We start from the raw sequence: 13573 nt of genomic DNA on the forward strand, positions 1-13573 counted from the left end.
GAAAAGTCAGTTATATGCTTAAACTGTTGTAAGGACCTATTACACACCTAATTTTATTCAAAGTGATATTAATACCCCTTAGAAGGTGACATGACACAGAAAGTGTCTTCACCTTCCTTAAGGTGCGTGAGAAGAAGAAAATTTATGTTAAAATGACAAGTTTAAACATGCAGCACTATTTTATTGGTAATTATATAATTAAGTATTATAATTTCTAATATAGGAGTATTAATTATGTCATTTTTTTTCTTTTTTTTCTTTTTATTGGTGACCCAAATTTCTTTAAAGCTTTTACATTTTAATTTTTTTTAAAAGTTCTTCTTCTTTACAAATTCTTTGTCGCCATTGATGATTTCTTCAAATATCCATCACTCTATCTTAAAAAGGAACTCTAAATAGAAGTAAAAAATAGTGGGGAGGATGTTGATTTCCACCGGAAAGTTAATAATTTTGACTTAAGGTTCATGATTTTTATTCGAACTCGCCGGAGGATTCACCGGAGAAGAGCACCGGAAAAAATTATGAGAAAGATAATGGTTTCTATTGAAAATCCTATGACATTTATGCATAAAATTCATGTTTCATTGCCTACATTTTTCAAAAATTCATGGAAGAAAATAATTTTCTATCTTTGTCTTCTTTATTCTTGCCGGAGCACCACCCACAACAATCACAATGTTATTTATGTCTCAAGCCATCAATAACATATTTGATTTTACACACAAAGAATACTAATGAAATGCTTGATTTTCATCTAGAATTATCAAGATTTCAAAAGAACTTTTACAGATCTGAAAGTTTTTATTTATTTCGCTGACAACAATGATGTTGCCCACCCCCTATCGCAGCCGCCAACATCACTAAATTTCATAATCGTCTTATTGTCTCATGTTCTCTCTTCAAATTTCTTGTTTTCCCTTCAATTTATGAATAATGAAGAAGAAAGAAGAAATGAATTTTAAGAAGACAACAATGTAGGGTGGGAGGAGGAAGAAAGCCTAGGTTTCTACTTTTTGCAAAAGTCTAAGAAAATATTAAGCAAAAATAGTTTTTTTTTTAAAATAAAATCTTATATATGTGTCAAAACGCATGTATAACACATTTTCACACAAAAGGGGGGGGGGGGGGGGGGGGGGGGGGNATATTAATTTCACTTTAAACAAGATTGAGTATGTAATAGGTCGTCATGATAGTTTAAGCGTGTAACTGTCTTTTCGGAACAAGTTCAGGGGAAATTTATGTCTTTTCTCCATCTAAAAATATATTATTGATTTGTCCACTACTTATCTCCCGAATTAATAATTTTTCTAATTTAATTTAATTTGAATTATTATGATTCGGATTTCCATTAAGTGCAAACGACCTAACTTAAATTAAATACATCATGATCTTGCCACATATGTAAAATACATTCCTAAATTCTCGTCAAGTTTATGAGTATTTCAACACATCTCTCAATTTTTTTATGAAGAGTCTCTTGCTCCTACAAGAGTTTAAGACAACTTATTTGACATATGACGGATCAAGATTGTATTTTAAGTTTAATTAGTCAAGTAAAAAAATATTTTAAGATAATTAATAATTTGAAAACACAAATTCACAACAAAATACACTCTGTCAAACAAACCCCAAGGATATGAGTTTGTTTGGAAAGCAACCAGGTGTTGAATTTGATGTTATTACTATGGTAGTAATTATCAGCCTAGTAATTACACAACCTAGAAATTACGCTAACCTATTTGATTGCAACGGTGTAATTACAAGTTTACTATCTGGTTGCACAAGTATAATCATAAAGTTATATTGAATCAAGAATACAAATTAATTATTTAAAATAAAAAAATTATATTAAACAAATAAGGAGCTTTATAAATGATATTAAATTGAATATTTAAGATATACATTGTCTTTTAAAAATATATTAATTAATATACAGTTGTTCTTAACTAATATTATAAAAATAATTGATTTATATTTTCAATTTGGTATATTTTAATTAAATTAATCATAAAAACTAAAAGTACAAAATTTCTATGAACATTATGAAATGCATGTTTGACACAAAGATTAATATTATAAATATAATGTCAAAAAATTATAAAACATTTTTACAAAAAGATAATCAATCGAGTCTAACTTAAAAAAAATAGTTTGCAATGTAAAATATCTAGTCAATACTCTTAAAAAAATGAAGTGAAAATATAACATAAGTTCTAAATTCAAAACAAAAAACTTAACATAAAACTCTTATGTCAAATTTTAACATAACATACATAAATATGATTCAAAAGAAAAAGGAAAACATAAGTCCATAACTTTATGCAACAATGAATTCTGCTTTAATTTAAAATTTATAATACTAATAAAATTATACTAATAACTTTTTTTTGGATGATACGAAAAATTATATGGAATCACATAAAGTAAAGGTTGAGGATAAGAAGGAAATGAAATATAAATAATGAAAAAATATATCTAGAGAATATTAGAATAATAAAATAAAAAATAATTTAAAATAATAAAAATAAAAAATACATTAAAACGAAAAAAATAAAAAATAAAAAGTAATTAGTTTGTAATTACACTATGTAATTATCAACAATTCACAACTCCTTTGTTAATTGGAGAGTGTAATTACACTCTATAAATTACACACAATTATCTGTTGACCAGGTAATTACATGACCAATCAAACATTATAGACAATATAATTATACTAAATTACACCAAATTCAATTATCAAAATAGTTCCAAACAAACCCTAAAAGACATTTCGCGATGGAATCTTGACTTATATACACACGGGCTTCATTCGAATGGTTTTGGGCTCACATTTGAAGCCCATTCAAAATCTATAAGAACAGCATTTGCAATGAACAAAGAGAACACCAAACCCTAATTTGCGGCAGGATTATGCCTTAACCATTTAGCCATTCTGTTTTCTCCTTCCCCATTCTGTTTTTTAGCTTTTTGTTTGTTGGTTGTAGATTAATTGTTAGGGGCAAAGATGATGGTGCTTTTTTTTATTTCTGACACCTCTTGTATGAGAAGAAACTTCAAAAAGTTCTTCCTTGAGCACATTAAGCAAACCTCTGAGCCCTTCACAAAGTACATCTCTGTTTTTTTTTTGTCAATTTCAAATCACAGAACATATAAATTTCAAACTAGATCTGTTTTTTTCTTAGTTATTTTGCGTTTTGTGAATTTTTGAGTAGAAATTCAGGCAGCCCCCTTTTCTATAATTGATGGGAAGGGAGGTGTTACTCTGCTCGTAAATTGAATTCGTTTATTCTCTTCAGATTTGCTGAGATATATTTATATCTTTGAAGCTGGTCTAGTAAGCTTAAGCACAATTTCGATAATTGCTTTTATTATCAGATTATTAATACATGGATATAATATAATTGATTAGTTTAGTGCATTATTATTTCCTGTAATTTAAGAAAGGATTCAAGTTATATACTGTCATGTGATTTGATTTGTTATAAGATCTTGCTTATCATTTTTTCAAGATTAAAAATAAATACAATTTTAAGGAAGAAAGAATTTTTGAAATTGGGTGTTTAAAATAATTTGTCATTTCAGAGTTTTATTATGAATTTTTTGAATGATTTAGCTTATGGATGTGATGAATATTTCCCCAGATGATCGAAGCTGAAATAACTGAGCGCTTTTTAATGTATTTTCTCATCTTATGGGAAAATCCAAGCCAGATATTCTGATCCATATACTTGTAATATGTTATCTATGTTTTATGCATGTTTAGTGTTTGTTGAAATGTATCGATATACAGATTACCATTAATGTTTATATACAATGATCGTTCTGTATGAGCAGACACGATGTGTGTGTGTTTGGTATGGATTCGATGACTTAAATGTTTGAAAAATGTTTTCTAAATTAACTTTTTTTTTTAAAAAAAATTAAAGAATATTTTTTAAAATTATATCCTTCAAATTTTTTTACCCTACTTAGAATCAGTACCCGACTATCTCCATTCAAAAAAGAATTAAATTTTTTAAATGTTTTTTAAAAAAAAAAATTCAAATATATTTTTATCCTAATCACCAAAGTAGCCCTCCTCAAAAAAGAGATTAAAAATTATTCTTGAGAAGTGTTTTAAAAGTTAAGATTTTTTTTACCTCTTCCAACTCTTACCACCTTATTCCCGCCTTCAAAAAAATTGTTTTTTAAAAATATTTCAAATTTTTTTCTTCTTTATTTTTACACCACCCCCAACAAGTCCACCCCCACCCCGCCACCTCCATTAATTTTCGTTTTATTTTTAAAAAAGAATTATTTTTGGAAACTATTTCAAATTTTTTTAAAAATCATTTTTATGTCATTCTCACTACCCCACCACCCCATCTAGGCCTTCCTTGTCATTTAAAAAAAAAAGTTTAACTGATTTGCTCCAACTTTGAATTCTTTGATGGGGTGCCTGGGATTCATTTGGAACCCCATGTGTGCAAATACAATATTGTATCTCATTGAATTCGACATTTCAGACTCAATAGAATTATCAAAACTTTCATTCGAGGTCGTTTCGAGAAAAAGTGGATCTCATAACTAAGTACCATTTAAGCTAAAAATCACAAGAAGGCTCAAAATGAGACTAGAAGTCTAGGGAACTACATGAAAGGTTGCTCTAGACCAAATTTGACATTTCAAAACTAATCGTGCTAACAAAATTCTCTTTCGAGCACGTTTATCAAGAATGTTGATCAAAGTCAACCTTTGACTTAAGATTCAAAATTAAAATGTCTAACAACACAAACTCATATCAGAAGTCTCTAACCCAAACCAACCATGCCCTTGCCTAAAATGACCCTTTTGGAGAACCATTCAAATTTCAAATGCTCCAAAATATGAAACTTGCACCAAATCCAAACAAACGACCCGACGATCAAATTATCAGTCCCAGCAAATCATAAATGACTTGTGGTCGCTACAGGAAAGCTTTAAACGCTGAAAAAATTGAAAAACGAAGAAAATGATTTGGATGGTCATTACAATTACGGAGTTCAAAATGACCATTTTTGTCTTTAATATTTTTATGTCTAGCTAAAAATTATTCAACAAGCATAACCGCAATTATAACTACAACAATTCTTTGGATCATACATTGATTTTTTTTTCTGAATATTATTAAATCAGGAAATGATCTATTGAATTACTAAATTATTGTTGTGATTTTTAAAATTATTATGTTATGTAGTGTATTTTTATCTTGTATTTAAATTAGGAAAAATTGCAGAAATCCACATTTTAGTTTACTTATTATCATTATCCTTTATAAGTTTTACAAATCTCCAAAATCCCTCATTTTCGTGCATCAGATTAATGTATCTCGCACATCAGATTAGTGTATCTCGCGCATCAGATAGTGTATCATGTATAAAATGTACATCAGATTAGTGTATCATTATAAAATATAATGTATCTTACTTAACGATTAATGTATCTCACGCATCAGATTAATGTATCAACGCTTATATTATTATATCTGTTATGAGGGATTTCTGTAATTATAAACTTTTAAGGGATATATTGTAGTTTTGCCTTAAAAGTATGTGATTTCTGTAATTTGCCCAAATTATTATGTTATGTATTGTATTTTTAGATTAAAATTTTCATCTTATCGTTTAAATTCTGTGCATTCTTCATAGTGAAAATTAATAGTCATATCAAATTATATCACTTAAAGTGACAAAAAAATTTTAAAAAATATTATTAATTCAGAAAAAATAGTATTTATTAAATAATGTATTTTTAAAATGTTATATTACATGTAAAAAGAATTATTAATATTAGAGATTTAATCAATAGTCTTATATAACAAATAATATGTTAATTACACAAAATAATAATAATAATATAATATTCAAAAAGTGAAATAGATTGTATGAATAGTAGTTCTCCAAATTTGGAGAATTACTATTCAATTATTTATGACTGAAGAGTAGGGGTGTTCACGGTTTTGATAAAAACCGATCCAAATCGAAAAACCAAACCAAGCCGATTAAATAAATCAATTTTATTTAGGGTTTGGTTTGGTTTTAGATTTTTTAAAAACGAATAGTATTTGGTTTGGTTATGATTTTGTTCGAAAAAATCGAAGAAATTACCGAACCAAACCGATAAATAATATACATAAATTTTATTATTATACATACATAATATATTATTTTTATAAATAATTTTAAAGATCTTATATATATATTCATCAAAATTTATTTATAATTTACTTGTGAAAGTAAAAATGCACAAGGTGTGAGAACATTTATTATTAGTTTCATGTATATGAGTGTCTATGGCAATTCTTTGTGCGATTGAAAATGTCGATGTCTCTTCCTTCTAGGCCAAAAATAAGTTTTTATTCATAGTAAATTCAACGATCCAAAGTTTCGTAATGTCAGTCATCTAACTATTTTTCGTTTTGAATGGATTATTGTCACTTTTTTTTTCATGTTTTGAATGAATTATTTTGTTTAATTTTATGTATATGGTTAATAACCGAATCAACCCGAACCGAAAACCGATAACAATCAAATCGATAAATGTATATTATATTAGGTTTGGTTTGGTTTTGATAATTTTAAAACCGATTAAGTTGGTTTGGTTTTGGTTTTGACCAATAACCGATCCAAACCAACCCGTGAACACCCCTACTGGAGAGTAAAGGGTGAATTAGAGAGTGATTGGAGAGGGCATTCTCTATTTTTATTCTCCAAATATAGAGAGGGGTTGGAGAACTATTATTCATGCCCTCTATTTCATTTTTTGATAATTTAAATAATGTTATATTATATAGCATTTATAATTAATATATTATAAATTATTTATAATCATTAATTAAGTCTTTAATATTCGTAATTATTTCTTAATGCAATATATTTATTATATTATTTTTAATTTTACATTAATTTATAATTTTTATTAATGAGGTTCCTTAGAAAAATATTTGAGATATAATCTAGTTTTATTATAATTTATAATTGTATTAAAAGAACAACCATAACAAAAATGAAAAGTGCAGTGCTAAATGAGTGATTAAATCCAAAACATCTAAAAATATATTATTAATCAGTCCACTACTTATCTCTTAAATTAATAATTTTTCTAATTTAATTTAATTTGAATGATTATGATTCACATCTTTATTAAGTGCAAACAATTGAGGTCTAACTTAACATAAATACATCCCTAAACTTGCTACATAGATGAATTACACTCCTGAATTCTAGCCAAGTTTATAGATGTTTTTAACCGTTGTCTCAATTTTTTTTATTAAATGTCTCACGCTCCTATAAGAGTTTCAGATCACTTGTTTGTCATATAACATATTTGAAGTATATTTAAGTTCAGTTAGTCAAGTAAAAAGATATTTAAAACTGTCAATAGTTTGAAAACGAAACTAACAATTACGCCAAATTCAAAAGATATTTTCATTACTTTTCTCTAATTTTTCTAATATACTTTACCAAACAACCCTAACGATATTAAAATGCATTTATCGTGGAATCTTGACCTATATACATACGGCTTCATTCGAATGGTTTTGGGCAGAAAAAACTTATCTGCACCGGGTGTATACGCCAAACTAATGCAATTTTCATTATTATGTGATTTAATGAAGTAAAATACATGTTAATTACTTTAGGTTAAGTAAAATGAACTATAAATTTAAACACATGACATATATGTAGGGGTGTTCACGGGCCGGTTTGGATCAGTTATTGGTCAAAACTAAAATCAAACCAACTTAATTGGTTTTAAAATTATCAAAACCAAACCAAACCAAATATAATATACATTTATCGGTTTGATGGTTATCGGTTTCGATTTGGTTTAGTTCGATTATTCGGTTATTAACCATACACAAAAATAAAAGAAACAATTCATTCAAAATGTGAAAAAAGTGACAACAATCTATTCAAAACGAAAAATAGTTAAAATAACTTAAATTATTGAACTTTCGATCACTAATTTACTATCAATAAAACTTTAAAATTCACTATATTTGCCTAGAAGGAAGGGACAATAACATTTTTAGTCCACAAAGAATTGTCATAGACACTCATATACATTAAATCAATAGGATAAATGTTTTCATTTGGGGATTTTTGGTTTCAATAGGTAAATTATAATTTTTTTTAATGAAAATATATGTAAGATCTTTAAAATTGTTTATAAAAACAATATATTAAGTAGGTATATTAATAAAATATATGCATATAATTCATCGGTTCGGTTTGATTATTTCTTCAATTTTTTCCGAATAAAATCATAACCAAACCAAATACTATCGATTTCAAAAATCTAAAATCAAACCAAATCGAACCCAAGTAAAATCGGTTTTATTTTATCGATTTAGTTCGATTTTTCGATGTGGATCGATTTTTATTCAAACCGTGAACACCCCTACATATATGTATTGAATTGGTATATACACCGCGGTAAGTTTTACCCGTTTTGGGCTCACATTCGAAGCCTCAAAGCCCATTCAAAATCTATAAGTACAACATTTACAGTGAACAGAGAAAACACCAATCCCTAATTTGCGGCAGGATTATGCCTCAGCTATTTAGCCACCACTGTTGTCTCCATCCCCATTCAAATCCAAATTTTCTCTAGATTTTGGAATAGGAGCTTTATATTTTCAATTTGTTATATTTGAGACAGTATAAGTGTTATTTTTAGCTTTTTGTTTGTTGGTTGTGCATTAATTGTTAGGTGCAAAGATGATGGTGCTTCTTTATTTCTGACACCTCTTGTATGAGAAGAGCCTTCAAAAAGTTCTTCCTTGAGCACATTAAGCAACCTTCTGAGCCCTTCACAAACTGCATCTCTATTTATTTTAATCTAAATTTCAAATCACAGAATATATTATCTTCAAACTAGATCTGTTTTTTTCTTTGTTATTTTGCGTTTTGTAATTTTTTTAGTAGAAATTCAGGCAGCCCCCTTTTCTATAATTGATGGGAAGGGAGGTGTTACTCTGCTCGTAAATTGAATTCGTTTATGCTCTTCAGATTTGCTGAGATATATTTATATCTTTGAAGCTGGTCTAGTAAGCTTAAGCACAATTTCGATAATTGCTTTTATTTTCAGATTATTAATACATGGATATAATATAATTGATTAATTTAGTGCATTATTATTTCCTGTAATTTAAGGAAGGATTCAAGTTATATACTGTCATGTGATTTGATTTGTTATAAGATCGATCTTGTCATTTTTTGTTCAAGATTAAAAATAAATACAACTCTGCTCCTCCTATTATATAGTGATGTGCTTAAATTTTAAGGAAGAAATATTTTTTGAAATTGGTTGTTTAAAATAGTTTGTCATTTCAGAGTTTTATTATGAATTTTTTGAATGATTTAGCTTATGGATGTGATGAATATTTCCCCAGATGATCGAAGCTGAAATAACTGAGCGCTTTTTAATGTATTTTCTCCTCTTATGGGAAAATCCAAGCCAGATATTCTGATCCATATAGTTGCAATATGATTATTTATGTTTTATGCATGTTTAGTATTTGTTGAAATGCGTCGATATACCGATTACCATCAATGTTTATGTACAATGATTTAGTTCTCTATAACTCGAATAAAAAAAAAGTTATTGGTATATCAGTAATGAATTATTGATTTAACTGTTTTGATAATCGTTTTGATTTATATTTTTACCGTTTTGATTTTTTTGGTTATTGATTCTTAACGGTTTCATGTTATTTCTTAACGGGTTAATCGATAGCCCGATTGGAAATTAAATAATTATATATTTATACTATTTTGTATATAAACTCCTTGACATAGAATTTGGTTTCCTAGTTTTTTTTTGGTTATTTCAAACTTTTGGTTATTTTACGACATAAAAATATTTGATTTTGAGCAAGATATAACTTGTGAATTCTGCATGGTTCATTTGATTTGTCACATTATTTTTAAGAGATTTTTAATATTTTTTAAATTTTAGCGGTTAAATCGATAAGCGATCGATTGATACGCAACCCTACAATAATTCTTGTGCGGAGCCGGTACGATATGTATATACCATTTCTGCTTATTGGTTTGTTAGCATTTTAATATTAATATTTTAATATATTAATTTGCTCTATTTGGAGTTACAAGAATGCTGAATGTTTCAGCAGTTAGTGGGCATATATCATTGCTGCCGTTGGTAGTCATTTGTGACTAATTACTCACTGTGCATGTATTTTATTGCCCATTATTTGGTGGTTACAAAACGTTCAACTTGAGGTTGCCGTTAGTGGCAGAAGGTGGTCATTTATGACCACTAATTCTTTTCATTACTTCTCCATTATTTTTTGTAATCTATGTAACTGTTAAGATCATTATCTTCACTATTTACTACATTATTTATCTTCCTATTCATTGCTAGGAAGACTTCTTCTAGTATAAATAGTGATGGTCTTAATTTGGTTTGTGACACACAACATATAAGGAAAAATATAGTGCATAAAGTTTGTCAAAAAGAGAGTTTTTATTAGTTGAAGGGAGGTGTTCTTTTTGTGGAGCTTTGGACTCAACTCTTATCCAGAGTTGTTGAGTTATATTTTGTGAAGGTTGTTGTATTCTGGAGGAGACAAGTCAAGAAGGACTATTGTTGGACCGGTGAAAAACATTTGCTGCAGTGGGCTTGAATCTCCTTAAAGAGAGCGAGATATCCGCGCCTCAGCCTGAAGAGATTTATTTCTTCATTTTTATTTTCAATTGCAATCTTGTATTTTTGTTATCTAATAAGTTTTTCACTAACAATTTTAAGGAGAATTCACCATGACTAAAATTGAAAAAAGCGCGGATGTCAAGATGGGAGACCTTAACCATTTCGGTTCAATGGTAACCATTTCAAGTGATAGAAGTGTAAAGTACTTTTCTACTTAAGTCTTCTCAATGTTTCTTATGTGTTAATTGAGAAGAGTCATAATAAAGTTGAGGACACCTCCATGGATGATGATGAACTTATTTCTTATCATAAGAAAGTGGAAAAGAACGACACTGAAGAGGCAAGGGGCCAAGATGCATTTTTACAAAAAGAAGAGAGCACCATCACAACGAAGGTAAATTTAATTACTTCAAATAATGCTACTCTTGAAACTCATAAAAATACTTCTTTGAAGCCTAAGAAGAAAAAAATTAAGAAAAATAATAGTAGACCTCCCAAGAAAAATAATGGTGAAAATAACCAAGCACAAAATCAACAAGTTCAAGATAAGGGATCATGCTTTGTTTGTGGCAAGAGTGGGCATATTGCTCGATTTTGCAGATTTCGAAAACGTGGTCCTAACCCTCAGGCAAGCGTTACCGAAGAACCTTTTGTGGCGGTGATTACCGACATAAACATGGTTGAGAGTGTTGATGGATGGTGGACTGATTCTGGTGCAAACCATGATGTTTGTTATGACAAAGACTAGTTTAAAAACATACTCATTTTGAGGAGCCCAAAACAATCATACTTGGTGATTCTCACACAACTCAAGTGCTTGGAACGGGAGATGTCGAATTGTGTTTTACTTCTGGAAGGGTATTAACTTTGAATGATGTACTTTATACTCCTTCTATGAGGAAAAATTCGATGTCTAGTTTTCTTCTTAATAAAATAGGCTTTAAACAAATCATTGAATCTGATCAATATGTAATAGTAAAAAAGGGTATTTTTGTGGGAAATGGGTATGTATGTGATGGGATGTTCAAACTGAATGTTGAAAAAAATAAAGCTTCTACTTCTATTTACATGCTTTCTTCTACGAATTTTTGGCATGCTCGTTTGTGTCATATTAATGACCGTTATGTTGGAATCATGAGTAGTTTAGGATTAATCCCAATGGTTAAAAAGAATTTTGAAAAGTGTGAGGCTTGTAGTAAAGCCAAAATCACTAAAAGGCCTCATTTTCAAGTTGAAAGAAAAACTGATTTATTAGAATTAGTTCATACTTATATTTGTGAACTTGGTGAAATTTTAACTCGTAGAGGTACTAGATATTTTATCACTTTCATTGATGATTTTTCTAAGTTTACATATGTTTACTTGATGAAAAATAAAAGTGATGCTTTTGAAAATTTCAAAACTTATCTCCATGAGGTTGAAAATCAGCTTGGAAGAAATATAAAAAGAATTAAAAGTGATAGAGGCCGTGAATATGAGTTTAATTCTTTTGTTAGATCATTGAGAATAATTCATGAAACTGCTCCTCCTTACTCTTCTTCATCTAATGGAGTAGTGGAAAGGAAAAATAAAACTATGGCTGAATTGACTAATGTCATGCTTATTGAGTCACATGCACCTTTAAATTTTTGGGGTGAAGCGATTTTAACTGCTTGTTATGTTTTGAATCATGTGCCTCATAAAAGGTCTAAGTTGACACTTTTTGAATTGTGAAAATGTTACAAGTCAAGTTTGGGATATCTAAGAGTTTGGGGTTGTCTAGCCTTTGTAAGGCTAATGGATCCCAAGATTACAAAATTGGGTAAGAAAGTTACTACTTGTGCTTTTCTTGGTTATGCTTCAAATAGTATAACCTATAGATTTTTTAATCTTGAAAATTATATTGTGATAGAATCAGGTAATGCTATTTTTCATGAAAATAAGTTTCCTTTTGATTCTAAATATAGTGGGGGTCAAAAGATTGAACAAACTATTTTGTCACTATCTAGTTCTTCTACTTCTACTTTAAAATATAAAGAAATTGATGATTTTGAGTTAAGAAGAAGTAAAAGAACTAGAGTAGAAAAAGATTTTGGTCATGATTTTTATGAGTTTGATGTTGGAGATGACTCTCTCACTTTGAAAGAAGCATTATCTTCACATGATTCTATATTTTGGAAAAAGCTTGTAAATGATGAAATGGAATCACTAATTTCTAATAAAACTTGGAAGTTAGTTGATTTACCACCGGGTTGTAAAACTATTGGTTACAAATGGGTCTTAAGAAAAAAGTTGAAACCTGATGAATCTATTGACAAATACAAGGCTAGGCTAGTTTAGCCTTAGAAGAAGTCGTGTCCGCCCCCGGCATCTGCAACGTCCTCCTTTGATATTCTAATCTGGGAGAACTAAAAGACTGATCCATTCGGTGACTTTCGGGGTCGCCCTCACTAAACCAACTTGAATCTGAACTACGATTCAGATCAAGTCTTACCGAAGACGAAGCCAGGAAGGCAGCTACAGAGCAGTAGATAAGGAAGAGATTTAGGCAACTTAATTGACCTACCAGACTCTAAAGTAAGGGTACCACTTATTTGGAAACTCGAAACTTGCCAGTTTCCAAGCGAAACTTGATGCTACTTTAACACAAGGGTGCAAAATGTTTTAAACAACTAGAAGGCCAAGAATTTTTTGATACTTTTTCACCGATAACAAGAATTACATCCATAAGACTTTTAATTGTTATGACTGCAATTTTTTATTTGCAAATTCATCAAATGGATGTAAACATTGTTTTTTTAAATGGAGACCTAAATGAGGAAATCTATATGGATCAATCCGAGTCTTTTGTTGAAGCAGACCAAAAAACCAAAGTATGTAAACTTAGTAAATCCCTATA

General features: G+C 29.0%; 6 non-coding genes across 6 annotated transcripts; all 6 read left to right on the forward strand.

Moving 5' to 3' along the window:
- The first annotated feature begins 3000 nt into the window (after positions 1–3000).
- LOC125863451 (small nucleolar RNA snoR1) lies at positions 3001–3099 on the forward strand. The gene has a single exon (XR_007446140.1). It is a non-coding gene; the product is annotated as a small nucleolar RNA snoR1 (small nucleolar RNA).
- A 122-nt stretch (positions 3100–3221) lies between these two features.
- LOC125863490 (small nucleolar RNA snoR77) lies at positions 3222–3354 on the forward strand. The gene has a single exon (XR_007446155.1). It is a non-coding gene; the product is annotated as a small nucleolar RNA snoR77 (small nucleolar RNA).
- Positions 3355–3619: 265 nt separating this feature from the next.
- Positions 3620–3727, forward strand: LOC125863528 (small nucleolar RNA Z103). The gene has a single exon (XR_007446189.1). It is a non-coding gene; the product is annotated as a small nucleolar RNA Z103 (small nucleolar RNA).
- Positions 3728–8737: 5010 nt separating this feature from the next.
- Positions 8738–8834, forward strand: LOC125863452 (small nucleolar RNA snoR1). Its single transcript, XR_007446141.1, has one exon. It is a non-coding gene; the product is annotated as a small nucleolar RNA snoR1 (small nucleolar RNA).
- A 123-nt stretch (positions 8835–8957) lies between these two features.
- LOC125863489 (small nucleolar RNA snoR77) lies at positions 8958–9090 on the forward strand. The gene has a single exon (XR_007446154.1). It is a non-coding gene; the product is annotated as a small nucleolar RNA snoR77 (small nucleolar RNA).
- A 303-nt stretch (positions 9091–9393) lies between these two features.
- Positions 9394–9501, forward strand: LOC125863526 (small nucleolar RNA Z103). The gene has a single exon (XR_007446187.1). It is a non-coding gene; the product is annotated as a small nucleolar RNA Z103 (small nucleolar RNA).
- Positions 9502–13573: the final 4072 nt, after the last annotated feature.

Source organism: Solanum stenotomum, chromosome 4 (genome assembly GCF_019186545.1).
Source record: "Solanum stenotomum isolate F172 chromosome 4, ASM1918654v1, whole genome shotgun sequence".
Lineage (NCBI taxonomy): Eukaryota > Viridiplantae > Streptophyta > Magnoliopsida > Solanales > Solanaceae > Solanum > Solanum stenotomum.